This window comes from Macrotis lagotis, chromosome 1 (genome assembly GCF_037893015.1).
Source record: "Macrotis lagotis isolate mMagLag1 chromosome 1, bilby.v1.9.chrom.fasta, whole genome shotgun sequence".
In the NCBI taxonomy this organism is placed as follows: Eukaryota; Metazoa; Chordata; class Mammalia; order Peramelemorphia; family Peramelidae; genus Macrotis; species Macrotis lagotis.
This window is the reverse complement of record NC_133658.1, coordinates 427,008,229-427,033,041: the sequence shown is the minus strand read 5'-3', so window position 1 is coordinate 427,033,041 and position 24,813 is coordinate 427,008,229. Positions and strand designations below refer to the sequence as shown.

Genomic DNA, 24,813 nt, shown 5'->3' with positions numbered 1-24,813 from the left:
AGATTTTATTTATATGAAGCCTGAATATATATATATATATATATAATATATATGTACATATATATTTTATATATATATATATTCCATTCCTTTTCTAAGAACCAAATTATTGCTACATAAAAATTCACTAAAACCATAACTGAAAAGGAAGCAATACAATAATAGCAGCTTTGAAAGCAAGTGATTTTCAAGCATTTCCATTTAATGTACATGATGGAATAGCAAGCTGATAACTGATTTCTTTGAGAAGAAGTAAAGTAGAAATTTTAGAGTGGATTAATAGGCATAATAATAGGTTTGCTTCCTCTTCCCCATCTACACAACAATTTGTAATAGCATTATCAATTGTTTCAAGGATGTTTTGGAAGCAGCTCATTGGACCTCAAAAGATCCAATTGTTGACTTTTCAGTGAAAGCACATGTACCTTGGAAGTTGGTAAACACTACAACTCAGGACTTGATTTATTGTTTTCTTGAGTGTCTCTTAATATATAGTAAGAGAGAAAATATTACAGATTAAACTTAAAAGTATGCAGTGTATATATATTTTCCCTGGAAATTTGAAAGTTTACCAACATCGCATTGGATCATATCCACTCAATATGGCTGACCAAATCAGTTGAGAAATTCTACATGAGAGACTATGAAGGAAGACTATCTCTAGAACATCAAAAGAAGAAGCTCCAAGTCAACTGGATGGGAAATAAATCTGGTTATAGCTAGACAATTAATACTGATCTCTGAGTTGTAATGTTTTTGCTGTCACTAAATTAATGTAAAAAATTACTTCCTCTTATTGGAACTCTGCTCTCTCCCTGTGTAAACTGAAGCACTAGATGATTTTGTTGCTCTTCTACATCTGATATTCTATTTTCTATGATTTGAAGGCTCCTTCACAATAGGTCTGACTTTCTATGTTATGGATTTAATGTCATCTCCAACATTATATGTTCTATGATTCTTAGGACAATTTTACCTACAATATTATTTGTTTTATATATTTTAAGGTCTTTTAAGCTCTGATATTTTGTGTTCTGTGTCTCCTGCTAACAGATCTATCTGTAGGTTGAGACAATTCTAGGTCACCAATACAGACTCTTGAGTACTAACAGATGAAAGCAAACCTCCTGTTGAAGGAATTAAATTTGCTGGTACAAACAACCATCCAGTACTGCTAGTTCCTTTTCAGATGTGAAACACAAAATTGGAGTATTTGCCAAGAACAAATGGGTGTGGAGCAAGACTCTTAGGGCTTCCATTAATAGTCCTGGCTAGTAGAACAGACACTTGGCAATGCAAAGGAAGAATTCTGGGGAAGCCAGACTAAAGGAAAACTAAACAAATTCTCCCCAACTTTTTGGCATAAGGGGAAAATAAGGTTGTATTAGGGGTTGTAGAAAAACCAGTACTATTACTATTACTATTAGTACTAGTACTATCACTACCACTACCCCCCCACCATTATTGCTGCTGCTGCTATTACTACTTCAACTGTGACTACTACTGCTACTATTGCTTCTACTACTACTATTCAGCAAGGTAGCATAATAGCTAGATACCAGGCTAGTTCAAATATGTCCTCATATACTAACTATGTAATCCTGGACTTAATTTTCTGTTTGTCTCAGTTTCCTTATCTGTAAAATGAGGATAATATTAGCATTTATCTCCCTATTTTCAATCTTCAATTCAGATTTGAGGTCTGACCCTTACTTGGACAAGTCACATTCCCTTGTTGGGTACCAATTTCCATACAAATGTTCTCTGAGGGCTCATTCAGTAAGCAACATACTCCTATAAGAGATATTAAAGTTAAGTATGAACTAAGGCTAGTAATGAATGTTAAGTATGCAAAAAGTTCTTCTGATGGAAAAAAGAGGAAAATGAAAGAAGAGACAGAACCAGGTCATGGAAGGGTGATTATAGTCTCTAGGAAGGCTACTAATTTTACTTCTGTTTTCTACATCAAGGAGGATGATTTTAGGCTGAAGAGAAAAAAGAAATCAACAAGGAGTTAAAATTCAAGAGAGCTAAGAAGAGGGTAGGTGATTATCTAACTGTTTTCAATGAGTTCAAGTCATAAGACCCAGATAAACTTCATCCTTGGGTACTGAAAGAATTAGCCAATATTATTTTTAGGCTGCTATTAGTGTTTTGGAAACAACATGGAAAAAAGTTCAAGAGGCATAAGACTGTAGAAGGGAAAATTTTGTTATAATTTTGAAAAAAAGGAAAAAGATCAATCTTTAAAATATAGGCTACTATGCTTGAATTTGATATGTGGCAAAAATATATGAGGCATTATTAAAGAAATCAGTTACTTTCATTTAGACTGGGAAGTGGTGATCATAATAAAATTGCATTCCAGACAAACCACATTTCTTTTTACTCTGAGTTACTAGAGGAGTAGACCAGGAGAATGTCCTAGAAATAGTATATTAAGATTTCATAAAGGAACTTGACCAAATATTTCATGCTATTCTTGTAGACAGACTGGAGAAATGTGGGCAAGTTGGCAGTACAGTTAGATGCCTGTAGAAATGGTTGAATGATCAGGTCCAAAGAGTACAAATTAATTACTCTATATCAACTTAGAGGGAGTGGGTCCTAACGCTTCAACAATTGTATCAATAGTTTAATTAATGCATATCATCATTATAAAATTAGAACATAATAATAATAATAGTTAATATTTGAATAGCACTTACTAGCTGCCAACGTGAAGCACTTTACAATTATTATCTCATTTGGTACTCAGAGTAGGGCTATGCTGAAGCCAGTAAATTTTCTTTGATAGCATGGTAAAATTTTCATTGTTAACATTTACCACTTAGAGATGGGCAAGCTCAACAAATTAGAGCTTGATTTATTGTTTTGCTGATTTTCTAGAGTTAATAAAATGATGGGAAAAATGTTAATAATGAAGATTAAGTTGAAAATTGTGTCTTAGGCATATTCCTAGCACTCCCTCCCCATCTACTCCCCCCAGAAATGGTTTCTAATCCTTTATTAGCACACCACTAAGTTCCATGTGACTTGCAAGATACATCTTGATTATCATTTATAAATATTAATGAGTTTAATTTTTTTAAATCATAACAAATTATATTAATATTAATCTGGGAAGACCACCTGGAAGAAGTACATTTTGAGGCATACTGAAAAAGGGAGAGGTACAGATAGACTGAAGATAGTACAGACTTATACTAGGCAGAGGGAATGACTTTTACAGGAAAAATGAAGGTAAGGAATGGTATATCCATTGGAAAGGAACGGATGATAAGTTTTTTACTGACTGAGGCATCTTATCTCTATGGGGGGAAAGAATTGCAAGGTACTGAGAAAAGGAATCCTAAGATTTTTGGCTGTTCCTCCTCCCATCTTTGTATAACCCCATTGAATTGATTTAATTTGATCTAATTGTTGGGGCTAGAGTTTGAATACTAGTATAATAATCAGAATTGTACCAAAATTGTGCTTTGACTCAGTGAGCAAAATCACAGTTTGGTCATCTGTGTTCATGGAATGAGAAGTCAAAGACTTGAGGTCCAGGTTCAGCTTCATCTAGGTCAACAAAAAGGCTTACTTTCATGTGGAGATAGTCACCACTACTCAAGGTAAGGAAAAATTTGTGCCTTAGTGAAAGGAAAAATGGGAAATCTCTTGAAGAAGTTCAAGAGAGAAATCCAAGTCTCAGGCTACATAAACAGAAGAAAGAATAAAATTTCTCTCTCCCTTTAAAGTTTGTTGATTGGATAAATTTTCCTGGCTCATTGTCAATCCTTCTATTCCTCCTACCATTTTTATTTTTGTTTTATCACCTTTAATTATTTTTGCTTTTTAATATTTCATTTTTGACAATTTCCCAATTTATTTTTCCAATTGTTAAGATAACTTTTAATATTCATTTTCAAAATTTAACTCTAACTTATTTCCCTTCCTTTCTTATTTCTCCACTCCCTAAGATGATAAAGTTTGATATAGGATATACATATGTAATCATATGAAACATATTTCCATATTAGTCTTGTAAAAAGACACACTAAAAGAAAAAAACATAAAAAAATAAAGAAAGTTAAACATAGCATGTGTTGATCAGCATTAAGTCTCCCATAAGTTCTTTCTCTGGAGGTAGATAACATTTTCATCATGAATTCATTGGAATTGTCTTGAATCATTGTATTGAGAAAAGCTAAATCATTCACAATCAATCATTGTATGGTGATGCTTTTATTTTGTACAATGTTCTCTTGGTCTGCTCATTTTACCTTGTATCACTCCATGTAAGTTATTCCAGGTTTTTCTGAAATCACCCTACTCATCATTTCTTATACCACAATAATTCTATTTCAATTATATGCCACAATTTGATCAACCATTTCCCAACTGAGGCACATCCCCTCAATTTTCAATTCTTAGCTACCACAAAAAGAGCTGTTATAAATACTTCCCTACAGACCTAGAAGTATTATTACTGAAACAAAGGGGAATAGACAGTTTATAGCCCTTTGGGCCTAGTTCCAAACTGTTCTCCAGTTAATTGATCTGAAAATTGCCTTTTCATATTTTTGAGCAGTTATTAATTGGGGAATGACTTTCATTCTTGTATATTTGATTCAATTCTGTATAAATTTGAGAAAAGAGACCTTTATCAGATACTGTTGCTGTTAAAAATATTTCCCTAGTTTTCTAGCAATGCCCTCTTTCTCTTGTTTAGTCATCAATTCTTCCCTTCTCAATAGATTTGTCAAATAAACTATTCCTTACTCTTCTAATTTACTTTTGATACCATCTTTTATGTGCAAGTCATGTACCCATTTTACCTTATCATGGTAAATTCTTTAAGATATTGGTTTTGTCCTAGTATCTGTTATATTGTTTTTCAATTTTCCCAACAGTTTTTGTCAAATAATGAATCCTTACACCAAAAACTGTGGGTTTTGTGTTCATCAAACACAAGTTTATTATAATCATATACTACTTTGTCTTGCATATCTAAGCTATTCCACTGATCCACACCTCTATTTCTTAGTCAGTGTTAGAGTATTTCGGTGATTTGTGAGATAGTTTGAAATCTGGAATTGCTAGACTACTTTTGTTCACTTTTTTCATTGATTGCCTTGATATTTTCCAAATAAATTTTATTATGTTTTTCCTAGCTCTGTAAAATAATTTTTAGGTAGTTTGGTATGACCAGCATATAATGAATTTAGATAGAATTGTCATTCTTACCATTTTGACTCAATGGCTAGGTCTTTTTTGATTAAGAGCCCTCCTCCTGATGACTTTACAGGAAAAAAAGAGGTGTCTTCATTGTCCCAAAGTTCTTAAGTAAAAGAACTTATAATCCTCAAAATGATTGGGAATAACTCAGCTCAGCTACACTTGTACTTCTTGAGTGTACTGTATTTCAGTTATGTCAAACTCAAATAGAAAAAAATCTCTGTGAATCCTTTTGGGCAGCATATTGACTTTGAAAACCACAAATTAATATCATGTTGCACTGTATTTTTAAATTTGTTTTTGTTAAACATTCTACAATTACATTTTCATTTAGTTCAGATTGCAGTCAAGATTTTTGCAAGCTACTTGGGATAAGCCTACTCATTACATTAGGATGAAGTGGTAAGATTTACAATAAATGTCAGAATAGCAAGGACACTTTGAGACCATCTAGTGAATCTGTTCATTTTGAAGATGACAAAACTGAGACCCAGAGAAGCTATAGAGACTTTCCTAAGATTATTTAATAGTATATTAGAATCTAGGTTGCCTCTTCTAATAAATGTTCTATAATCATTTGTTACTGTAAATGCTTTGTAGATTGACTGATTGATTAGAAGAGAGCCATTATTATATAATCTGGTACTGGGCTAAGTGCCAAAAACAGAAAAAAGTGCATGTGTGTGTGTGTGTGTGTGTGTGTGTGTGTGTGCTTGTTAGTGTACTGAGGGATTATCTATAGCCCTTACTTCAAGGAACTTACATTCTAATTGACAACAAGATTTGTAAATATTTCGGAAATACAAAAAACATACAATGTTTATGAAGGGCACATATGTAGGTGATCTGAAAGAGGAAGGCATTAATCTGACCAGAACAAGTTAAACCTCTTTCAAAAATGGAATTTGAGCTTAAACTTGTGGAAACCTGGGAAATTAGAGGCAGAGATGAGGGCATAGAACATTCCAGGATAGGAGTGAAATAGTGAAAAATGTGTAGAAACTTGAAGTAGGTTAATGTCCCTAAATTGTTCATGAAAGGAAGGTGGAAAAAGAGGCTAGAAAAGTAAGCAGAAGCAAGGAAAGAAGTAATAAAAGAGTTCCAAGAACTTTAAATTTTCATTATGTGCATTTACACTTTAGAAATCATTAAGCATTATAAAGTAGAACTTGAATTATTGTTTTATTGATTATTGAGACTTAAGAAAACCATAGAAAAAAAGTTAAAATGCAGATTAACCTTAAAGGTGTATTGTGAGTTCATTGTCTCCTAGAGCTAGCAGTTGAACCTTTATTAGCACCTCAACAGAGATACTTAAGCAAGGGAATGATTTGGTTCTACCTTTTTTTTTAAATCACCTCAGTAGTTAAGGGGATACCTCTTTTGATTGAGAAGAGTCTTATGATTTATAAAAGCAGGGATGTCAGTTAGAAGGCTATTGCAATAGTCATAAATGATTAGAGAATGTTTAGGAGAGATTTGTGACGGGACAATGGATTGGATACATGGAATAAATAAGAGTAAAGAGTCAAGGATGACACTACAAAAACTTAAGAAGTTGGCCAATAGTAACATCAATGAATAAAAGATATCCTGTTTGGAGTGAAAGGAAAAAATAATGAATTTTATTTTGAACATATTGGATTTGGGATCCCAGAGCTTTTTTCTATTATGTAGTACCACTCCTGAATTAATACGATATTGTAGATGGTGTAGCTCATTTTCTTCTGTCCAAACCTTGCTTCATCAGGCCAGGGAAGAAAGTTGGATTAATCTGGAAAGTTCAAGCTATCTTCTTATAGGTCATTTCTTCAGTAACCTGCTCTTCCCCCTATAGGTGAAGATTATGGATTGTGAGAAGGCTCTTTCTGAGGCTCCATGTGCCTAAGGGAGTCACAGATTGAATGAATCACAGGTTTCTCTGCTTCCAGCACCCACTGGCCAGTCAAACGGGCTCCCTTTCTCTCCACAACTATTTCAGGACTCATTGTTAGTGGTTGGATTTGCACATTAGCTTAAAGGTCAAGTAGCTTCATCTAATGTTGTAAATGAAAACTTTTAAGGAATCACACATGTTTGCCCACAACAAAATCTCCTGTTTCCTCCTTCTACTTGCTTAATGTACTCAATATTATGTGCCTGAAAAACAAGTTAAACTGTCTCTTTTCCTCTGCCTGAAATAACTGAAGCAAAAACCAATTCTATTAATTTCAGAGGAATGTATTGTGGGCGAGAGGTTGTACCTCTTCTAGTTTCAGTGACTTGTAGTTGAATGAATCATATAATACTAAGCTCTGGAAAGAATCTTAGTCCAGAATCATATAAAATTAAAACTGGATGGGACCATTTATTTCAAGCTTTTAACTATACTGAGGCAAAAGCAGATCCAGAAATCAACCAAATAAAAAAACCTAAAAAGACTGAGCTCAATAAAAATAGACAAAAAAAACCTGAGAAAATGACAAACTCCTCCTAAGCTTACATTGAGTTGGGTCAGAGAGAGAACTTTCTAGCTTAAGTAGTTAAGAGTCTTATTGGGAGGCTGGGGGTGGGGGAGAGGCAAGAGAGGCAAGATGATGAAGAAAAGGCAGGAATTTAAAATAAGGTAAGAGAGGTAGTGGAAAAAATTGGTAAGAGAAATGAAAATGATACAAGAAAATAATAAAAAAAAGAATCAACACTTGGTAAAAAGAAAGCATAAAATATATTGAAGAAAATAAAACTTTAAAAAGTAGAAAAAGTAAAATGGAAAAAGTGGTGCAAAAATCCCAAGGGGAGAAGAACACCTTGAAAACAAAATTATCTTTGGTGGCCAGGTGGTACAGTGGCAAAGAGCACCAGCCCTGTAGTCAGGAGTACCTGAGTTTAAATCCAGCTTCATACACTTAATAATTACCTAGCTGTGTGGATTTGGGCAAGCCACTTAACCCCATTGCCTTGCAAAACCCTAAAAAACAAAAAGGAAATAAAATTAATCAATTAGGAAAAAATAAACAAATATTCACCGAAGAGAAGAATTTATAAAACAGAATTGGCCAGATGGAAAGAAAAGGCTCAAAAATTCACTAAATAAAAGAATGTCTTAAAAAGGCACTAAAGAGAAAAGGATGTCAAAAGCTCACTTAGGAAAATATTTCCTAGAAATTAAAATTGAGGTTCCAGCCAAGATGGCAGAGAGAAGACAAGCACAGTTCTAAACTCTCCTGATCTTTCCCCATCTATTATATGAAACAAACCTCTTAACAGAAATATGACCCACAAAATCCAGAAAGAAAAGCCAGGAGAAAGAACATCTACCTCAGGTTATGTCTCCTGAAGCAGCCCTGGGCATATCCAGGCAGGTAAATCTTGATGCAGAGGGCAGATTAGCCCTGGATCAACCAGATTAGCTGCTGAATTGGAGCCTGGGAAACTGAGGGCCAGAGGGACAAGCATGCTGAATCAGATGTGGGGTTAGACCAACGGGGGCTTGAGTCAAGTAGGGAGCAGAGGCATTGGTGTTAGTGCTAACCCTCTGGAGTTTGCCGACAGGGCTGGGAGGAGAGTTCCAGTGCAGAAGACCTGTGTACACCATTCCTGGGCTCCTCTGGTCTAAGGAACTATGAGTCCATGCCTCCATTGCAGCTGAAGCCTCTTCCCAGAACAAACAATAGCAGACTACTTCTGCCTAAGGCACAGGTGTGTGAGCAGAAGAACCAGCCCAGCTGACAATAGGGAGAGGAATGACTTCACCCCAGGGTAAAGCCCACCATTGATTGAAGGTTAAAAGATTCAACAGATTCAATTGCTTCCATCAAGCTAATGGAGAAGGCTTCAATCAAGATCACAAACACCCCAGAGAAAGCAACCAGCACCTCCTACTTCCCAGACAGAGAAATTGCACTTAGTGAGTAAAGCCTCTAGGGATCCCAAACCCGTGTGAACCAGCCCCTCCAAACTCAAGGTCTTAGCAAAATGAAGAAGGGTCAGAGGAAAGGTGGATCCATAGAAAAATTCTGGGAAGGAAAAGACCCTAACTCAGAGATACTTAGAATATATGAGGAGAATATGACCTGGTCTTCAGCACAGAAAGACTTTCTTGAAGAAATAAGGAAGGATATTAAAAATCAACTGGAAAATTTGGGAGAGAAAATTAATACCTTGCCATAAGAAAACAAATCCTTAGAAAATACAATTGTACAAATACAAAATGAAAATAAATCTCTCAGATCCTCAATTGGGCAAATGCAAAAAGAAAATAATTCTTTCAAAACCTCAATTGGTCAAATGGAAATCTCTCTCAGAAGTAGAACTGACAAATTGGAAAAGGAGTTGCAAAAGGTTAATGAAGAAAACTCCTCCCTAAAATAAGAATGGAGTATGCAGAAACTAATGAATCCATGAGACAGCAAGAGCCTGATAAACAAAATCAACAAATAGAAAAAATAGAAGAAAATGTAAAATACCTCATCAGCAAAACCACTGACCTTGAGAATAGGTCGAGATGGGGCAACCTGAGATTTATTGGACTTCTTGAAAACCTTGAAGAGAAAAAAAAGCCCAGACTAAATATTACAGGATCTAGTGATGGAAAATTGCCCTGATATCATGGAACCAGAGGGCAAAGTAGTCAATAAAAGACTACATCGATCCCCTCCAGAAAAAAATCCTAAAATCAAAACACCAATGAGTGTTGTGGCCAAATTCCAAAACTATCAGATAAAAGAGAAAATCCTTCAAGCAACCAGAAAGAAACAATTTAAATATCAAGGAGCCACAGAAAGGACTACACAGGACCTGGCTACATGAACATTAAGGGATCTAAGGGCCTGGAATGAGATATTGAAGAGCAAGGGAGCTTGGAATGCAGCCAAGAATCCACTATCTCACAATGCTAGCCTTCTCATCCAGGGAAAAATTTGAACATTTAACAAAATGGAAAAATTCCAAAAATTCCTCATGAAAAGACCAGAGCTAAATAGAAAATTTGGACATCAAACTGGTGGTTCAAGAGACAGAAGAAAAGGTAAAAGAAAAAAAGGGCAGGCAGGAAAAGGAAAAAAGCTGCTTTCAAATAAGTTGAAATTGGCTATATCCCACCATGGGGAAGAAGATTCTCATAACTATTAAGAATTGTATCTCTCACAGGGATAATATTTCTAGCCAGAAGTGATGGACATTCATGACCTATTCATGCAACTGCTATCCAATGGGATATAACTCACTTTAACCCTGCTTGGGAGAAAGATTCTAATAACTCAAAAATTTTATATCTATTAGACAGAATGTATTTAACTAGAAGTGACAGATACTCAGAATTTTCTATGACTCATATAGAATGATCTAAAAAACACTACATCCCTAAAAGAGGGACAGGAGGATGATGGGAGGAGGGAGGGGATTGAATGGGGTAAATCTCATTACGCTAAGAGGTACAAAATACCTATGGTAATAGAGGGGAAGAAGGGAGGAGATGAGAAAAACCTGAATCTTCTTCTCGTCAGATGGCTTAAAGCCAACTTACACATACATAGTTAACTTATAAAACATCTAACCTTCCAAGTATTAAAAGGGGAAAAGGGGAGGGGGGATGAAGAAAGGGAGAGGGAGTGGGGGAAAGAGGGAACTAACAAAAGGAAGGGAAGGGAAAAGGGAGGGAGTGATATAGGAGGGCAAACACACTGAAGGGGGTGATATTCAGAAACAAAATCCTGGGGAATATGGATAAAGGGGGAAAGGAGGAAAATACAAACAGAGGGAAGGTAGCATGGAGAGCAATAAAAAATTAGTAATCATAAATTTGAATGTGAATGGGATGAACTCTTCCTTAAAATGTAAGTGAATAACAGAATGGATTAAAAACCACAATCCTACAATATGCTGCTTACAAGGAACTAATTTGAAGCAGTGAGATACATATAGAGTAAAAGTAAAAGGCTGGAGCAAAATATATTTTGCTTCAGCTTAAGTGAAAAAGGCAGGAGTAGCAATCCTTATCTCAGACAAAGTAGCTTCAAAAATAGATAACATTAAAAGAGATAAGGAAGGAAACTTTATCCTCATAAAAAAGTACCATAGATGATAAAGCTATTTCAACACTGAATATAAATGCACCCAGTGGGATAGCATCCAAATTCTTAGAGGTGAAGCTTAAATAACTACAGGAAGACATAGACAGCATACACAGCAAACTCTACTAGTAGGAGACCTTAACCTCCCACTCTCAGATCTAGAGAAATCGAATCATAAAATAAACAAGGAAGAAGTTAAGGGGGTAAATAAATTGTTAGAAAAACTAGGCATGGTAGACTTATGGAGGAAATTGAATGGGGATAGAAAGGAATATACCTTTTAATCTGCAGTCCATGGAACTTTTCAATTTTTATATAATTGTCCATGTACTAGGACATAAAAACCTAATAATCAACTGCAGAAAGGCAGAAATAGTGAATACATCTTTCTCAGATCACAATGCAATGAAAGTCATATGCAATGTTGGGCCAAGGGGATATAGACCGAGAACCAATTGGAAACTGAATAACCTCGTTTTAAATAATGAGTGGACCAAACAACAAATTATAAAAACAATTAACCATTTTATCCTAGATAGTGACAATAATCAAACAACATACCGAAATCTATGGCATTCACTCAAATCTCTCAGAGAATATAATATATCTTTTAATACTTACATGAATAAATTAGAGAAAGATGAAACCAATGAATGAAAAATGCAACTAAAAAAATAAGAGAAAGAACAAATTATAAATCCCCAATTAAGTACCAAATTATAAATTCTAAAAATTAAAGGAGAAATGAATAAATTTAAAAGCAAAAAACAACTACTGAATTAATAAATAAAACAAATTTGCTTTTAAGAAAAAAACAAATAAAATTTATAAAACTCCAGTCAATTTGATTAAAAAAAGAAAGAAGGAAAACAAATTGCTAGTATCAAAAATGAAAAAGGTAAACTCACCACCAATGAGGAGGAAATTAAAGTAAAAATTCAAAATTATTTTTCCCAACTCTATACCAATAAATTTGATCATCTAAGTGAAATAGATGAATATTTATAAAAATATAAGTTACCAAGGTTAAATGAAGTGGAGATTAAATACCTAAACAACCCTATCTCAGAAAAAGAAATTCAAGAATCCATCATTGAACTCCCTAAGAAAAAATGTCCAGGGCCTGAAGAATTCACAAGTGAATTCTACCAAACATTTAAGGAACAATTGGTTCCACTTCTATATAAACTCTTTGGAAAAATAGGGAAAGATGGAACTCTGCCTAACTCTTTCTATGAAACCAATATGATGATGATACCTAAACCAGGAAGAGTTAAAACAGAGAAAGAAAATTATAGACCTATCTCCCTAATGAATATATATGCAAAAATCTTAAATAAAATCTTAGCAAAAGGATTACAATAAGTTATCACTGGGATAATACATTATGATCAAGTAGGATTTATCCTGGGAATGCAGGGTTGGTTCAATATTAGGAAAACTGTTAGTATACTCAATTATATCAACAATAAACCTATCAGAAATTATATGACCATATCAATAGATGCTGAAAAATCTTTTGACAAAATACAACATCCATTCCTACTAAAAACATTAGAGAGTGTAGGAGTAAATGGATTCTTCCTTAGAATAATTAGCAGTATCTATTTGAAACCATCAACAACATAATATTTAATGGGGGGAGGCTAGAGGCATTCCCAATAAGATCACCCCCTGGGTGAAACAAGGGTTCCCATTATCACCACTATTATTCAATATTATATTAGAAATGTCAGCTTCAGCAATTAGAGAAGAAAAAGAAATTGAAGGAATTAGAATTGGGAAGGAAGAGACAAACCTCTCACTCTTTGCAAATGACATGATGGTCTACCTAGATAATCCCAAAAAATCATCCAAAAAACTAGTGGAAACAATTACCAATTTTAGCAAAGTTACAGGTTATGAAATAATTGCTCATAAATCTTCAACTTTTCTATACATGTCTAGCAAGATACAGCAGGAAGAGCTAGAAAGAGAAATCCCATTCAAAATAAGCTCAGACAATATGAAATACCTGGGAGTCTATTTGCCAAGATATAATCAGAAACTTTTTGAAAACAATTATAAAACACTTCTCACACAAACTGAATCAGATTTAAATAACTGGACAAATATCACTGCTCATGGATAGGTAGAGCTATCATAATAAAGATGACAATTCTACCAAAACTAAACTACCTGTTTAGTTCCCTACCAATCAAAATTCCAAAAAATTACTTTAATGAGTTATAAGTTAATTCATATGGAGAAATAAAAAGTCAAGAATTTCCAGGGATTTAATGAAAAAAATGCAAAAGGAGAGTTCTTAGCCCTACCTAATCTAAAATTATACTATGAAGCATCAGTGATCAAAAATTGGTATTGGCTAAGAAATAGAGTGGTGGACCAGTGGAATAGACTAGTTGCAAAAGCAGGAGATGATTATAGTAATCTGCTTTTTCATAAACCCAGAGATTCCAGCTGTTGGGATAAAAACTCTCTCTTTGATAAAAATCGCTGGGAAAATTGGAAGTTAGTATGGAAGAAACTTAGATTAGACCAACACCTCACACACTGTACCAAGATAAGATCCAAATGGTTATGGGATTTAGACATAAAAAAATACTATAAACAAATTAGAAGATCAAGGACTAGTTTACCTGTCAGATCCGTGGATATGACTAAGGAAGAGATGGAGAACATCAACAAAAACAAACTATATGATTTTGATTACATTAAATTCAAAAGCTTTTGCACAGATAAAACCATTGTAACCAAGATCAAAAGAAATGTAGCAAATTGGGAAACAATCTTTTCAACTAATGATTCTGACAAGGGAATCATTTCTAAAATATATTGAGAACTGAATCATATTTTTAAAAGAAAAATCCATTCCCAAATTTACAAATGGTCAAAGTATATGCAAAGGCAATTTACAGATTAGGAGAACAATGCAATCCATAGCCATATGAAAAATTGCTCTAAATCATTAATTATTAAAGAAATCCAAATCAAAGCTTCTCTGAAGTCCCACCTCACACCTCTAAGACTGGCCAATATGACCAGAAAGGATAATGATCATGGTTGGAAGGGTTATGGGAAATCTGGGACACTATTATACTGTTGGTGCAGCTGTGAACTCATCCAACCTTTCTAGAGAGAAATTTGGAAGTACACCCAAAGGGCAACAAAAATGAGCATACCCTGAGGAGATGATGAAAAAGGGTAAAAATATCACTTGAACAAAAATATTCATAGCAACCCTGTTTGTGCTGGCAAAGAATTGGAAATCAAGTAAATGTCCTTCAATTGGAGAATGGCTTAGCAAATTATGGTATATGTATGTCATGGAACACTATTGTTTTATTAGAAACCAGGAGGGATGGGAATTCAGGGAAGCCTGGAGGTATTTGCATGAACTGATGCTGAGTGGGATGAGCTGAACCAGAAAAACACTGTACACCCTATCAGCAACATGGGGGTAATGTTCAGCCTTGATGGTCTTGTTCGTTCCATCAGTGCAACAACCAGGGACAATTTTGGACTGTCTGCAATGAAGAATACCATGTGTATCCAGATAAAGAGCCTTGGAGTTTGAACAAATTTCAAGGAATATTCCCTTTAATTTAGGAAAAAAACAGATATCTTATTGTCTGATCTTGTTATCTCCTATACTTTTTTGTTTCTTTCTTAAGGATTTGATTTCTTTCTCATCACACTTAATTTGGATCAAGGTACAACATGGAAACAAAATAAAGACTGACAGATTGCTTTCTGTGGGGAGGTGGGGGGAGGGATGTGATATTGGAGGAAAAATTGTAAAACTCAAAACTCAAATAAAATCTTTAAAAATAAAAACAGAAATTAGAATTGAATAAGCAGAAGTTAATGACTCTATGAAACATCAAGAACTATTCAAATATCATAATGAAAAAACAGAAGACAATGTGAAATATCTCATCAGAAAAACAATTAATCTCAAAAATAGATCCAGGAAAAATAATATAAAAATTATTTGACTCTCTGGAAGTCATGATCAAAACCAAGTCTGCATGTTATTTTTTTTTGTTCTTTAAAAGAATTTATTTCGAGTTTTAAAATTTTCCCCCTAATCTTACTTCCATCCCCCCCCCCACCCCACACAGAAGTCAATTTGTCAGTCTTTACATAGTTTCCAGGGTATACATTGATTCAAACTGAATGTGATGAGAGAGCAATCATATCCTTAAGGAAGAAACATAAAGTAAAAGAGATAGCTAGATCAAAAAATAACATATCAAAGTTTTTTTCCCCTAAATTAAAGGTAATAATCCTTGGTCTTTGTTCAAACTACTCAGTTCTTTCCCTGGATACAGATGGTATTCTCTATTGCAGATAGCTCAAAATTGTCCCTGATTGTTGCACTGATGGAATGAGCAGGTCCATCAAGGTTCATCATCACATCCACGTTGCTGTTAGGTTGTGCAGTGTTTTTTTTGGTTCTGCTCATCTTGCTCAGCCTCAGTTCATGCAAATCCCTCCAGGCTTTCCTGAATTGCCATCCCTCCTGGTTTCTTTTCTTTTTTTTTTATTTTGAGGAGTCTTTTTCTTTTATTAAGATAAATCCAGCAAAATTTCTAATAGTGGATACACATACAGTCAACCTGTCCTTCTGAAATAAACATATTTTGCTTAACAACATGGTTACATTTTACTTTCTTTCAAAAACTAATATTAAAGTTATATTTGGGAAAGATATTTCCAACTCTTAGAATCTCATGAAAATAGCTCACCTTCTTTATAAAATCAATCCACAAACACCCTGGACTTGCCAATGCAAGAACTTTCTATTTGGGACCTCCCCACTTCACTGAATCAAACACGTACCAGGGTCAAAGAAAAATCCAAAGGATGGAAAGGAGAGTTTACACAAAGAAAGGACACAGTGACAAAGTCAAAAGCTACCACCACTTATTCTTCCCATAGATCAAACTATTAACAATCAGAAAATGCAGAGACAATGACATCTTGTTGGTGACATCATATTCAAGTGACCAAGATGGAGATGTTCCAGAATTAACTTCATGCTAAAAAAAACTTGCATTTAGAAAATAGTTGAAAAAATATTCCTCTGTGTTAACAATACAGGATGGAGGTACAGATACCAAACTGACAAGAGATATAGGGCAGTGTTACATATTATTCAGATGTGGCTGCTTTCTCCTCAGGTTCTTCCACAATCGGCACCTCATTAGTTTGGGTCTCTCCATTTTCAGAGTGGTTTTCTTCTTTCACTTCCTCCTGTTTGGTTTCGACTTTGACTTTGGCTGCGGCTGCCACCTTCTTGCCTTTGATTTCCTTTTTATCATTTGTTATGTTCATTTTCTTTGGGGCTGCAGCTTTTTTGGTTTTGGGCTCAGATTGAAGAACAGGCTTAGCAGATAATCTAGGTGACCGTCTCTTTGGCTCATTGTTTCTCTGGCCTTCAACGGCTGCCTTTCTTTTGGGCATAGTTGCACCTGGGCGCGGGCGGCGCGGGAGCGGGGCCGGAGTGGAGCGGGGCGCAGCGGGAGTTCGGAGCCGCGGCCGGCTGCGTGCGAGGCGGCCGACTTTGCCGGGAACTAATTGCAGCTGGCCCTGCACCTCCAAAAATTAAAAGCCCTTTTTATTGCCGACACTCAAATCCCTTCCTGGTTTCTAATAGAACAATAGTTTTCCATGACATACATATACCACAGTTTGCTAAGCCATTCCTCAATTGAAAGACATTTACTTGATTTCCAATTCTGTGCCACTACTAACTGCTATGAATATTTTTATACAAGTGATGTTTTTACACTGTTTCATCATCTCTTCAGGGTATAGACCCAGTAGTGCTATTGCTGGATCAAAGGGTATGCACATTTTTGTTGCCATTTGGGAATAGTTCCAGACTGTTCTCCAGAATGGTTGGATGAGTTCATGGCTCCACCAAGAATGTATTAGTTGGACGTTATTTTTCAAGAAACTATCAAGGAAAACTGCCCTAATATAATAGAATCAGGGGATAAAATAAAAATTGAATGAATCTGCCAAATACCTCCAGAAAGATATACTAAATGAAAACTCAATATACGCTCAATTGGGTATAGAAATCTCTCTCATCCTATGGGATAGTAAGAGGGGCAGAGTATAAATGAAGGGAGTGGTGCTCAAAGGAGGGGGGACAGATTGGAGGAGATGATAGAAGTAAAACATGTTTTAGGAGAGACTAGATGAAAGGAGAGAGAAAAGAACAGACTGGGAGAGGGAAATACCATAATCATAACTGCGAAAAACTTTGGAAGCAAATTTGCTTCTCAAAAATATAGAGAAATGAGTCAAGTTTATGGGAAGAAGTATCATTCCCCAACTAATAAGTTATCAAAAATATGAACAACCAGATTTCACATGAAGGAATCAAAGATCTTTATAGCCAAATGAGAAAATGCTCAGTCAGTACTGATGAGAGAAATGCAAAAAGAACCTGAAATATTACCTCACACCTATTAGATTTGTTAAATGGATAGAAAAGAAAATGACAAATGTTAGAGGGGATGCAGAAAACTGACACACTAATGCACTGTTCTTAGAGTTTTAAACTGGTTCAATCATTATGTAGTACAATTGTGATCTGTGATTATAGGCCTAAAAAGTCATGCACACTTATTGACCTAGCAATATCACTACTAATTGTGAATCCTAAAAGAAATAAAAAACAAGAAGGACCTATATGCACAAAAAATTTATAGCAGTTCTTTTCTGTTGAGTAATGACTAAGCAAAGTTGAAGGAATAAATGATGAGCTAGATGCTCTCGGAAAAATTGTGTAAGACAACTATTACAAAGTGAAATGGATAGAAGAAGGAGGAAATTGTACACAATAAATTACTATTAAGATGATCAACTGTGAATGAATTATTATTCTCAATAATGCAATGATACAAGACAATTCTGGAGGAGTTATGATGAAAAATGCTTTCCATTCCCAGATAAAGAACTAATGAAGTCTAAATACAGATAGAAGCATATTTTTTTTAATTTTATTTTTGTTGTTCAATATTTTTTGATTTATTGTTTCTTTTACAACATAACTGACATGGAAATATGTTTTGCATGATAGCACACATATAATCTTTATCAAATTCCCTGTTTATTCAATGAGGGGGAAAGAAGGGAGGGAGACAATTTTCACTTTTAGAAATGAACATTGAAAATTGTTTTCATATCTAATTGGGATAAAATAAAATACTAAAGGAAAAATAGTCACATATGGTGAGGTAGATAGTGTTATACTAAACCAAATGCAACTAAGATGGGAAGGAATACAGAAAGCTTGGAAATAATTTTCACAGCTCGTGTATCTGGTAAAAGACTCATTTCTAAATTGTATGTGTGTGTATATATATGTATATATACACATATATGTGTGTGTGTGTGTGTGTGTGTTTTATGTCATTGTCATGGCATCACCTCCCTGATATCATGATCTTCTTTGAGAATAAAGGGCAAAAAACAACAACGATATGGAACTATGTTAGACATGATTGCATAATTATATACATATGTGTATATAATACATATTATCATATATCTTATATATATATATAAACTGAGTTAAATTTATAAGAATGAGTCATTCCCCAATTGATAAATGGTCAAAAGATATAGTCTTCAAATTAACAAATTAAAAGTACCTATTGCTTAGATTATTATTGATTAATAAAATGCAAATTATAACAACTCTGAAGTACTACTTCACACCTATTAGATTGGCCAATATGGCTAAAGAGGAAACTGATCCACGTCAAAGGGGATATGGGAAAACTGGTACATTATGGCATTGCTAATAGAATTATGACATGATTTAATCTTTCTTGAGAACAATTTAGAATTAAGTCCAAAGGGCAATAAAACTGTATACCCTTTGACCCAGCAATATCACTACTAGGTTTATATCCCAAAGAAATAAGAATAAAAAGGAGGGGTGTATATAGCAGCTATTTTAATAGTCACAAAAAATGAGATCTTGAGGGGATGCCCAACAATTCTTAAGAAATTATGGTCAGGCACACCTCAGAAAAGCCAGCAAAGACTTGCTTGAATCAGTACTGAGTGAAGTAAGCAAAATCATGAGTACACTGAGCACATTAACTGAAACATTGTATGATCATGAACTATGAAGAACTCTGACTTCCATTGTTGTCAAAAACAATTTTAAAAGACTTGTGATAGAAAATAGAATCCATTTCCAAAGGAAAAAACTTTGGAGCCTGAATGCAGATCAAAGCATACTATTTTAGCTTTTTAATGCATATTTTTTCATTTCTCATGATTTTTCCCCTTTAGTTATAATTCTTCTTTCATAACATGGCTAATATGGTGCAGCTATGTGACACAATGGATAGGGTATCAGCGCTGGAATCAGGAAAGTATTAGCTGAAATCCAGGCTCAGACTCTTGACTCTTACTGTGTGACCTTGGGCAAGTCACTTAACTCTCTGATTGCCTCACATTTAGGAAAATCTCCAGTAATCCTGATTTATGTCTGGCCACTGAATCTTTTTGGCACTGGAGGAGACTGGTGACTTAGCACAGCACCCCCTTACTCAAACCCAATTTATATGCTTTTCATGGCATCACCCCCATGATACCATGATCTTCTTTGAGAATAAAGGACAAAAAACAACAACAATATGGAAATATTTTAGACATGATTGCACAAAATTGCTCACTATTATGGGGAGGGGGATGAAATACCAGGAGTCAGAAAAATGTGAAACTCAAAAGTTTACCAAAACAATGAGTGTTGAAAACTATCTTTACTTATAATTGGAAAAAAATAAAATAAAATAACACGCAGAACCCTTCCCCCACAAACTTTGGTTCAAATCCAGCCTCAGACATTTACTAGCTATATGATCCTGGGAAACTCATTTAATTTCTACTTGCCTCAGTTTCCTCACCTGTAAAATGGGAGTAATAATAACTGTGAAGATTAAATAAAATAATATATATATATATTTAAGTTTAAATATGTAAATATAAATATTTTAGGCTCTTAAATGCTTACATCAGTTTTGGCATATGACAGCAATGGTATACTATTGTACTACATGAAATTACAACAAGTCTGGTTTTGATAAAACTGGGAGATTTACTTGAGCTAATGTAAAGTGAAATGAGCAGAACCAGGATAATGTCATACATAGTAACAGCAATATTGTACAATGATCAACTGTGAATGACTTAACTATTTTCAACTATACAATGATCCAAGACAATTCCAAAGCATTCATGATGAAAAATATTATACATTCCCAGAGAAAGAATTGATAAAATCTAAATGTAGATAGAAGAATTCTATTATTTTTTGTGTTTTAGGGGGAGTCAAGTTGAGTCTTCTTTTACATCTGACTAATATAGAAATCTTTTGTATAGTTGCACATGCAAAACATATCAAATTGCTTAGCATCTGGGGAAGGAAGGAGGATTTTAAAACTCAAGATATAAAAAAATTCTATAGAGAAAAATAAAGTATTATTAATAAAGCCCATTAAGTACTCCCAAAAAAGGAGGGGGGGAAGAAATCATGTTATACCTGAATTTTTATTGATATATTATTTTTCCAAATACATGTAATGAAAACTTTTTAACATTCATCTATATGCATATGTATATTTCTAGGTTATAAATTTGCCTTCCACCTTCCCTTCCTATCCCCCTCCCCTCAGTGGCAAACAGTCAGTTTGATATTATAGATTCACATTTGTTTAACATGTTTACAGATTAGTCGTTTCTGGTATGAGGAATTATGATTAAGGGAAAGAGATACATAAGAGATATTTTTAAAAATTGATGTAGTGTTCATCATATTCTGAAAGATTTTTTTTGTTTGTTTTGTTTTTCTTCTGTATAGGGATAACATTGTCCATAGCTGCCCTAATAAGGTTGTCCTAACTCTGACCTGAGAGCAGCTGGATCCCTCAGGGTTAATCATCTCATAATGTTGTTGTTAATATGTACATTGTTCTCTTTGTTCTGCTCTCTTGCCTCTGCATCAGATCCTGTAATCCATTCCATGCTTTTCTAGAGTCTGAGAATTTATAATTTCTTATAAAATAATAGTATTCCATAATATTCTTGTACTATAACGTGTTTAACCATTCCCCAATTGATGGGCATCCCCTCAATTTCCAATTCTTTGCCACTACAAAAAAAGCTACTAGGAGTATTTTGAAACATGTGGGACTTTTCCCATTATTTTTATGATTTCTTCTAGATATAGACCTAGAATCAGAATGGTGGTATCCAAGGCTATGAACAGTTATACTGCTTTTAGACCATTGTTCCATATTGATTTCCAGAATGGAAATGCATTAATGTCCCAATCCTCCCACAACCTCTCTAACATTGATCATTTCCACTTTTTGCCATCTTAGTCAATCTGATAGGTATGAAGTGACACCTCAGAGTTTTTTAAATTTGTATTTCTTTAGTCAGTAATGATTTGGAGTATTTTTATATGATTTTATATATATTTAATTTCTTCATTTGAAAACTGTCTATTCATATGCTTGGACCATTTCTCAATTGGGGAATCACTTGCAACTTTATAAGTCTGATGCAGTTCTCTATATATTTTAGAAAAGAGACCTTTATCAGAACTCCTAGTTGTGAAGATAGTTTCCCACTTTTCTGCTTTCCTTCTAATTTTGGCAGTATTGATTTTATTAGAGCAAAATCTTTTTTAATTTAATATAGTCAAAATCATTCATTTTGCAATTTGTAATGTGCTCTATTTCTTGTTTGGTCATAAATTTGTCCCATTTCCATAGATCTGATAGACAGAATATTTCTTGGTCTATTAATTTATCTATGTCATTGACCTTTATGTTGAAATCTTGTACCTATATTGACCTTCTTTTGGTAAAGGATGTGAGATGTAGGTCTATGCTTAATTTTTGCCAAACTAGTTTCCAGTTTTCTCACAATTTTTGTCAAATTGTGAGTTCTTAATTCCAAAGTTAATGTCTTTGGGTTTATCAAACAATAGGTTACTGTAGTCATTTACTCATGTTTCTTTTGAACATATCCTAATCCACTTATCCATTACTCTGTTTTTTAACCAGTACCAGGCAATTTTGATGACCACCTCTTTATAGTATAATTTTAGATCTGTTAGAGCTAGGCCACCCACTTTACATTTTTTTTTCTTCAATCCCCTTGCAATTCTTGATCTTTTGTTGTTCCAGATGAATTTTGTTGTTATTTTTTCTATCTCAGTAAAATAGTTATTTGGTAGTTTAATTGGCATGGTACTGAATAAGTAATTTAATTTGGGTAAAATAATTTTTTATTATATTAATTTAACCTATCATAAGTAATTGGCATTTTTCCAAGTATTTAGATCACTTTTTATTTTGGTGAGAAATGCTTTATAATTTGTTCATAAATTTTCTGGGTTTGGCTTGGGAGATAGATTCCCAAGTATTTAATGTTATCTGTATTTACTTTAAATGGAATTTCTCTTTGTATCTCCTTCTCTTGTGCTTTGTTGTTCATATATACAAAAGCTGATAATTTATGTGGGCTTATTTTATATACTGTTACTTTGCTGAATTTATTATTATTATTTAATTTTTAATTATTTCAAGGAGTTTTTTGGATGATTTCCTTATGTTGTCTAGGTATACCATCATATCATCTGCAAAGAGTGAAAGCTTTGTTTCTTCATTGTCAAGTCTAATTAGTTCAATTTCTGTTTCTTCACTTATTGCTAAAGCTAACATATCTAGTGCAATATTAACTAGTAATGTGATAATGGGCTTCCTTGTTTCAACCCTAATCTTATTGAAAATGCTCTGATTTTATCCCCATTACATATAATATTTGTTAATAATTTTGAGTTGATTCTACTTATTATTTTAAGGAAAACTCTTTATTCCTAAACATTCTGGGAATGTTGTTAATAGGAATGAATATTTGTATTTTACTGAAGTCTTTTTCAGCATCTATTGAGATATTCAAATGTTTTCTGTTGGTTTTGCTATTGATACATTCAATTATTTTGAGTGTTTTCCAAAAAATAAACCAACCCTGCCTACCCAGTATAAATCCTAACTGATCATATTATATTATGCTACTAATAACTTGCTATGATCTCATTGATAAAATTTTATTTAAGATTTTTTCATCAATGCTTGTTAGGGAGAGTGGTCTATAATTCTCTTTGTCTGTTTTGGTTCTCCCTGGTTTAGGTCTCAGCACCAGGGTGGTATCGTAAAAAGAATTTGGCAGAACTCCTTCTCCTATTTTTAAAAAAATATTTATGTAAAAAAAGACTTCTGGCCAAGATGGCAGAGAGAAAACAGGCACAATTCTAAAGTCTCATGACCTTTCCCCATCTATGATATGAAACAAACCTCTTAACAGAAATCTGACCCACAAAACCTAGAAAGAAAAGCCAGGAGAAAGAATATCTACCTCAGGATTTGTATTCCACAGCCATGGGTGAGTCCAGGAGCAGAGGGTGGATCAGCCATGGATCAGCCTGATAAGGGACTGGATTGCAGCCCCAGTGCAGGACCTGCTTGATCAGCAGTGGAGCTAGACTGCGGGGGCTGGGGCCTACTAGGGAGCAGAGGCACTGGTCTTGGTGCTGACCCTCTGGAGCTTGCAGACAGGGCTGAGGGGAGGGTTCCAGGGCAGGAGAACTGCAAACACCATCCCTGAGCTCCTCTGGTCTGAGGAACACTGAGTTCCTCACTTCATTGTGGCTGAGGCCTCTTCCAAGAACAAACACAATTACAGACTACTTCTGCCTCAGGCACAGGTGTGTGAGCAGAAAAACCAGCCCAGTTGACAAAAGGGAGAAGAATTACCTCACCCCAAGCTAGAGCCCACATTGATTGAAGCAAAATGATTTAACAGCTTTAACCATTCCCTTCAGGCTAAGGGAGTAGGCCTCAATCAAGGTCACAAACACTCCAGAGAAAGCAAACAGGACTTCCTACTGGCCATCCAGAGAAATTGCACTCAGTGAGTAAAGACTCTAGGGATCCCAACACCAAGCCCTTGTGAACCAGCCTACTCCCCAACTCAAGGTTTTAGCAAAATGAAGAAAGGTCAGTGGAAATGTGGATACATAGAAAAACTCTTGGAAGGAAAAGACTCTAATTCAGAGAGACCTAGAACCTCTGAGGAGAATATGATCTGGTCTCCAGCACAGAAAAACTTCCTTAAAAAAATAAGGAAGGAGTTTAAAAAACAATTGGAAAATGTGGAAAACGAAACTCAAGAGAAGATTAACACCTTGCAACAAGAAAGCAAATCATTGGAAAATACATTTGGACAAATGAAAAATGAGAATAAATCTCTCAGATCCTCAATTGGGCAAAGGCAAAAAGAAAATAATTCTCTGAAAACATCATTTGGTCAAATGGAAAGCTCTTTCAAAAGGAGAATTGACCAATTGGAAAAGGAGTTGAAAAAGATAAATGAAGAAAACACCTCCCCCCAAAAAAAGAATGGAGTCTGCAGAAACTAATGACTCCATGAGACA

At 34.5% G+C, this 24,813-nt stretch overlaps 1 pseudogene; it reads right to left on the bottom strand.

The window, feature by feature from the left end:
- Positions 1–16,278: 16,278 nt before the first annotated feature.
- Positions 16,279–16,770, bottom strand: LOC141518712 (non-histone chromosomal protein HMG-14A pseudogene; annotated as a pseudogene).
- Between the last annotated feature and the right edge of the window lie 8,043 nt (positions 16,771–24,813).